The 7,920-nt window shown below is 39.1% G+C and overlaps 1 long non-coding RNA gene across 1 annotated transcript; it reads left to right on the top strand.

Moving 5' to 3' along the window:
• Positions 1–938: 938 nt before the first annotated feature.
• On the top strand, positions 939–6,207 carry LOC117946939. Its single transcript, XR_004657117.1, has 3 exons — positions 939–948; positions 4,165–4,168; positions 6,078–6,207. It is a non-coding gene; the product is annotated as an uncharacterized LOC117946939 (long non-coding RNA).
• Positions 6,208–7,920: the final 1,713 nt, after the last annotated feature.

Genomic DNA, 7,920 nt, shown 5'->3' with positions numbered 1-7,920 from the left:
TCAAATTGTGGAGGTAGTTTATAAAACCTGTCACTAATATCTGTGAAGAGTGAAGATTTAATACTCCAGTGACAAGATGAATTAAACTTGTTACAGCATTATATAAAAATCAAAATGGAAATCATAATTTAGCTTTTGGCATTTAGTTTTGTTATAAAACTGAATTACTCGGTTTTCCTACGTACAGTTCCATCATAGAAGACATCTGTTTTTAGGTTCTAAGTGCATTCCAGTTTTGCATTGCCCACTATTATGTTGTTCACTCAATTTGGAAATACAAATTCCTCTCTTTGCCATTGATATTGCAGCATAAAAAACCTAATGCTACAGTACATTAATTTCTCTGAACGCATTTGTGGAAGAACTGGAGACATTGGTCCTTGCTGGACATAATTATGATGTAGTATGATGGACATTTCAACTCGGGCATAATTGGACCCTGGAAACTGAACTCCTCTTCTGGGACTCATGAGGTCAGGAGATGAGCAGATTCAATCAATGCCTATCAACGTAGGACATGGAAATGACACACCTTTGCGTGACCAGGACTGTGAGATACCACTACAAAGGTAGTCCCAGTGGGAGGATTAATCTTTACAAGCACAAACTTTAATCCACAGTTGAAAGCGGTGGGACACTCATTATTATTTATTAAAACCGCAAATAGACATAAGTCATTATGTCTTCCAGGTAGAAATGTGCACCTGTTTTAAAGAAAACTGTTCAAGCTTTTGCAAATTGTGTTTTCATGGACAGATTTCATGTGAGTTTATTTTCTTAAATTGGATCCATGTGGATCCATTGTGACAAACATAAAACATTACAGTTACTAAGAGGCAGTAATACAGAGTACCTAGAAACTTCCCTATAAAAGCTAGAGTTGTGTGATCAATGTTTCTGACCTGTATGTGACTGGAACTTTCATGACGCAACTATATCCTATTAGTTGTTGCTCTGTGGATACCTTGGGTCAATGATGTCTGTGCATTTGGCCAGGATTATGTCTCTGTGATTAAATTCAGTTTCTGTGTAACCACACAACCAACTCTCCGGGGAAAGGGATAGAGAGGATTAACTCTGTCTGTCATCCATGGTGCCCAAGAGACCCTCAGGCCCTCATCATCGCAGAAAGCTTATCCTTGAGGGCTGGGCTCAGATGGCAAAGTTACTGATTGCTGCGCGTCTGCCTGGACTGGCTGCTAATGAGGCAGGGCACTGGTAATCAACTAACCACAGGCAGCTTAGCTGGTAGTTACTCCAAGACAAGTAAAACAGATTGGATGTGAAGCTGCATTTCTCACATTGAAACCAACCATCCATCAATTAGCTATCTGCACACACATCCTTAGGATGGAAAGCATATTGCACCAGGTATTGGGATCTTGAAGTATGGAGTAATACAATTTTTGTAAAAAATGAGAGGGATGTACAGAGAAAAATAGCAGGCTGCAGGATGTGTCTACAAATGATGCATGCACAGCTTGGGCAGTCAGTAACAAATAGGCAAATATTGTTGCAATCCCCACATGAAAATCCATTTAAAGCACCTGGCATTTTGTGCAAACATACATGCAATTACATGCAAATTATATCATATAGGATGGCTTTTTTATTGTATGCAAGATAGGCTATGATAAAAGCATGTTTGGGGGAATATGCATATTTGCTTCCTAGCAGAGAGCAGAAAATCGTTCCCACTCTTATGTCTGGCTGTTCAATATAAAGCAACAACCAGCAGGCAGTTAGCTTAGCTCATCACAAAGACTGGGAACAAAGACTGGAAACAGGGCAACTGCTAGTCAAATCCAAGAAAATCTTAAACTCACTAAATGCTATTTCTTGCCTTTGAGCAGTTGCCACGCAACCAAAAAAGGGTTCAGGAAGTAACTGTGCACGGTCTAGACAGTTAGACAAATATCTCTCCATAAAAAACACCTGTGAGCTAGCTGCTTCCCCCTGCTCCAGACTTGATGCTATTCTGAAGTAAACTGGCTGCTAGCTGTAGCTTCATATTTACTTAAAAAGAGTGTTATCAATCTTCTAATGTAACTCTCCAGAAAACTTACCAGAAAGTAAATAAGTGTAATGTTGAACTATTTATTTAAAGGTCTGTGCTGTTTGCTTTTTTTTTTTTTTCAAGCTGAATCGTATAAGTGGATCTGTCACAACTTGCGAGATTCCAGATGGCATGTTGCTCCCCTGAAGTCCCCTCTGTGATCACAATTGCTGGAAAATGGTATCTGCCACACACAGCTTCTCAGCACAGCCAACATATGTCCCCATCATTCGCATTGTGTGATATCCCTCCCCATTCTCCACACCCTTCAATGCTCACAGGACATCCAAGCAGACCGTTACAGGTGAAGTACAGTCTTAAAAAGTGAAAGGATCGAGCAGCCAGTCACAGGAAGCATGATCGGCTGGACCGATTTAGACATTGACACACACTTTCTCTGACGTGTTACATTGATGATCTATTGATGAAAACTAGTAACTTCTGGCTTAGTTTTACACAGCAAAAGGTTAAGTGGGCATACTGAACACTGACTCTAATGCAACAGCATTTTGATTGATGAGGAAAATGATTTATTTAAAAGTGTGATCTCTGATTCGACTTTTGGTGCTTGCTCAGTTCAGAGCTAGCCGATACAGTAAGTATATACTAACTGCCAAACCCTCAATCATGACTCTGGCCAGGACTGAGTAAGTGCTACTCTCTGCCTGCATGTACCATTCATTTTAGGCTTGTTGCCCAAGGCCAGGCAGGGTATGATTTAGATGATGTTTGTCCTCTTAGCTAATTTATTTAAGCTGGGCTCCTTCCCCCATTGTCAGTCTGTCAGGGTCTCCCACTGGCTCTGTAAACTGTATTAGCATTAGGACAGATAGATTGGCAATGGTGCACTCATTTACGAGACCCCTTCCAGCCGGACCATTTTCCCTCTTGCCAGAGAAGCAGTGGCCCAGAAAGTAAATAGACTGTGGGTTGAATGTGATTAGCCAGCAGTTTACTTGGTTAGACCACATGAGGAACAACAGATCCCACTGAACAGCGATGCTCCACAGATAACCCTCGTCCAATTACATTGGCACCACACGGTGCATTTATCCATTACACTGTAAATTGTATGAATAATGTATGACTTTACAAAATCTTAAGACCGTCATCAAACTATTTTTCTTTGCATCCTTACATGCTGTGATATTGTCGTTTCACAATAAAGTTATTCTTTAACCTTTTTCTTTCCACACATCTACTGTATATATGAGTGTGTATAATGGTTTCAATCTGATTTCATGATTAACATTTTATTTTTTTAATTTATATTTTAAGAGCCAGGTTACATTACGCTATCTTGATCTCAACATATAAAACCAATAGACAACATCATTGATGAGATGTGTTACAGTATTACATATAAAGAAAATAAGATCCTGTTGATGCCGTTTTGCTCATTGTTCTTGCACCTGCTGCTTGTCATTGTGTCACCACAACAAACTGACTATGACGTCAACATGATAATGATGTCACACCTGTACACTTCTCCTTAAAACGTGACCACATTTACAGTTCAACTATTTATTTGTATTGTTTTAAAGCAGAAAAGTTACTGTTAAGACAGTTCTGGAGATGCCACTGCTTTTCAAGGACACATTGACTCTATATTCAGTACTGGTTGAGAGTAATGGCCCTCTGTGGGCTCATTAGAGAAACACTTAAGTCAACTAAGACCCATGGAATTGACAATTGCCTTTTTAATGTAATTATTTTTGGAAGAAATGCACATCTTTTAGCATGTTTTACTGGTGTAAAAAAGTGTAACCAATTGATAAAATACACTTTATATATAATCTACAATACCTAATCTTTCTTTCTTTCTTTCTTTCTTTCTTTCTTTCTTTCTTTCTTTCTTTCTTTCTTTCTTTCTTTCTTTCTTTCTTTCTTTCCTGTGTAGCCACAGTAAAATAATAATGCACACGGGAGAAAGTGCCCATGGATCTGCACGGTTAGTGGCCGGCAACAACGTTACCTCTGTTAACAAATGCATGTATTATAAATCTCTCTGTCGTTGTGACTAAACAGGGTTTTTTACCCTGAGAAGATTTTCACATTTTACAGGTATTTAAACCTTTTGGCCAAACCTTTTTTTCTTTCATGTTCAGTTTTGTACTTTACTATTGCACAAAGCTTGCTGTCTTAGCATTTCAGTTGTTTTTTTAAAAGTGTTCTAGATGCAGTGCACTTTCAAGGTCTAGGCAAAGTGAAAAACTATCATGGGGGACAATTTCCCAAGATGCTTGTCAGTATCAGATGGGACACCTCCCATTTGTGATTGGAAGTAAGCCTGGAGGGATGTGCTACTCTGTCATGATGCTAACAAAGATATGTATGTACATAGCTGAACATTTAAAATGCAAAATGAAAAATCTGACATTTCAAAAAGGCTTTACTGATGTACCATATAGTATGAATGAGCGGGGACTATGTTACCCCTTACAGGCCCATCTCCTTCAGTCAATCATGCTTTTCTGTAAAACTTTTCATATATGAAACATCCTACCATCCTACTTTCACACAGGGTCTCAAGTCCTGGCTTATTAAAAGTCAGACTTGGGAACATGTTCAATGGTTGTCCCATGTCTTTCCCATAGTCAGATTAAGTCCGCTCTGCTTAGGTATATACGAAATATTGCCTTGACCAAATAAATTATAATAAAGCCTATGTTTCCAGCCCAGAAAAAAAAATATATATAAACACATATAAATGCGGGGTCTGTATCCTGGATGTGAGCCAGCATCTCAGTCTCTGCTCGTTTACTCACTGCTCTCCAGAAGAAAATTGAATATCCCTTCTCCTTTGTGAGATTGGAGCAGTCTTCTGTGACAAACTGCCCTGCATGTTGTGAATCAGCAGTAGAGGCGGTTGAGGAATGGCTTCAGCTATCCAAAGCTTAACATCTAAGCAACTCTGAATCCATACAAGACAATGGTTTAGATGCAGCACATTTGTTTTTACACTTCTCTTAAACGTACAACATGTAACTTTTTGCCGCTCCGACTCTCAAACCAAACAATTGATGTAAACACAGACTTTTTATGATGTTGTGAAGTGGCGTTATGGGAGTTGTGGTTTTCATAGTTTAACACAATTGCCGAATAGAATATATCTGTTCATGGATGCATCCATCCATTAGAGTTTTATCCATGTTACGTTTAGTAAAGTTTGTTCATGTCATTCTGATAAAATAGGTGCAGTTTTCCAACATAATTACTTGTTCTTGATGATTCGATTTGGATTGGTAGTTGACAAGTTGGCAAGCAAGAAAGCTAACATTAGTCACAGCTAAAACCACAATAACTCAATATTTCACATTAGTGTCACTTTTTGGATGTTTTCAGCACCGGAGGGGGCTGGCTGCCAAGTAACATTGGGGCCTAGCCGCGTGTCCAGAGATAACGGCCAAGAATATGCCCAAATCCTTGGAATGGCTGCGAGTGTTGCCACCAGAATGCTCCCCAGCTTTTGTCCGCAGGACAGGCACCAGTCAAACATATCTGTAAAGAAGAACGCTAAATGCTAAAGGGGGTAGAATTTAAGCACAACACCACAGCCAGCCAGTCTTGGACACCTGGGACGATTTGTAGTGATGGCCAAAGGAAGCTTTGGGAACCAGTGTCTTTATTTTCTGAGCCCACTAGATGGCACTCTTGGTTTTAAGAGGAAGGCCTAGGCCATTGCATTTCAATATATTTACAACCAGATGTTGAACACAGAGTGCCATCTAGTGGACTCAGAAAATAAAGACACTGGTTTATGAAGCTTTATTCAGCCATCACTAGAGATTTGGTCTGTTTCCCCGACGGAACAAAAAACGTTGTATTATTGCTATTAGCATTGTTATTATTGTTAAGCATTAGAATGAGCTACTTGTCAACATAGATAATAACGTTAAGCTGGATCGATCAATATTGAAATGTATGAATAAATTAAGTCTCTGCTGTATTACTGTGTTGTATGTGGCATGTAGTCAATAAAAAAATGTTGCTGTGTGGCACAAAGCAAGCTTTATTACAGTTAATAATTTACAAATACTCTCGAACATGTCACCTGGGTTCCTGTGTTTTGACGGAAGTTAGAGTAACTAAAGGGGTCAAATGTTTTATGACGCCACTTACAGGCATTAAATGAAACGTTCCATGTCATTAAAATACCTCAACAACATAGATAACACAGGTATAGTTGTTTTCAGACCTTTTAATGCAGTGATGTTACATATGTTGTATATTTAACTAATAAGGACTATTGAGCTGAAGTCATTGACACCATGCAAAATATACTCTTTTGTGAAGTAGAGCTTAAGGGGGATCGATTGGTTCAGTTTCTCTTCCGCTTTACTAGTAATTCTATGTAAAAACAGTACAAAGATAGGCCAGGCATTTTAAAATGTATTCTTATTCACGGGCAATAATTTGTAAGAGAGTGTCTAGATGGGATGATGGAAATAAAACATGATAAAAGTTGTGGACTTCTTTCTCATAAAGAGGATTATATATTCAAGCTGAAAAAGAAGGCATGTAGAGCCTTCATGCATTTTTGACCTCATCTCTGGTGTTGTTCATAAAGAAATAATAAAGGCTGTAAACGGTGGGAGATGATTTGCTCTTGCTGTCTGGGATGGAATGAGGAGATATGGCAGGGTTTTAATTAACTTTCTGTCTAGTGCAGATGGAGGACAGTAGAGCAGGATAAATCACAGAGGACAACAGCAATCTGCCTCTTTATTAGAGCGTACACTTTCACGCTGTGACAAACATCACGTCAGCTTCTCAATCATAAAAAAAGGCGGAAAAGACAATCAGGATTCAACCAAGACATTTGTTTTGGTGTGTTTTGACCCTTGACAAGCTTGACACTTGCCTTTGTGACATCCCTGAAGATATGCTCTGCCAAGAATTTTTTATATACTCTCAGCCTAAAATATATACATTCTACTCAAGCATTTCATTGATTTGACTTGATTTAAGGTTGCCTTGATTTAAGGTTGCCTTCATACTCTAAGAGTATGTACTCTAAGAGTATGAAGGCCACCTCGCAGTTGTAGGAAGATAAAACACGTTTAATGTGAATTTCTTTTTTCAACTGCTATCATTTATAACATGACCTTCAAACAGTAGACAAATTTAGAGGATAATTCCCTCAACAAAGTGAAAAGTGAACTGGGTTAATACAGGTCAGCGACACTGAAATGGAGTGAGGTGAAAGTGCTATATATGTGAAAGATTGATACGCCTTACAAAACAACAATTTCTCAAAATTGTAGTTACCCTTTAAAAAAGTATCTGACCTCATTGCACACTCACTGTGGTAGAGAGTAAGAGTTAATTGCACATAGTTGCAATATTCTACATAGTGATTTTAAGAATGTGTTAACTCGCTTAAGTAGACATGTGAGATTTCTGGTCATCACTGCTAACACTGGGCCCGGGTCTGCAGCTGTAGGTCCACACATATCCCCAGTATTGTGCACAGAAGATGGCCAACCACCCCCGCCGCTATGGGCCTTTGACATAACAAATCGTAACTGCAACGTAGCTCAAGAACTGAACGTACTGGGGCCAACAATTCAGCACACTGACATGGGTTGCTTAGCTAGTAGTACTTTTGCATTCCTCTGCAAAATACATTGCATGTCAGAGGAATGACAGGTCTGAAGTATACCATATGACTAAATCAGACACTAGCAGTGACATTCTATAAGCAATGTTCGAGTGATTCTCTGTGTTCTCCACTGTCACAGAATACTAATTTGGGGAGGGTTCAAACCAAAGAAAGGTTATCCCTGTTGAAAGGGTGACCTATGATAGCATAATTAGAGGCGACAGCAGTGCACTGTTCTGGGCCAGTCAGCGACTCCCAA

Source organism: Etheostoma cragini, chromosome 1 (genome assembly GCF_013103735.1).
Source record: "Etheostoma cragini isolate CJK2018 chromosome 1, CSU_Ecrag_1.0, whole genome shotgun sequence".
Lineage (NCBI taxonomy): Eukaryota > Metazoa > Chordata > Actinopteri > Perciformes > Percidae > Etheostoma > Etheostoma cragini.
Note: the sequence above shows the minus strand (reverse complement) of the source record. Positions and strands in the feature narration are given on the sequence as shown.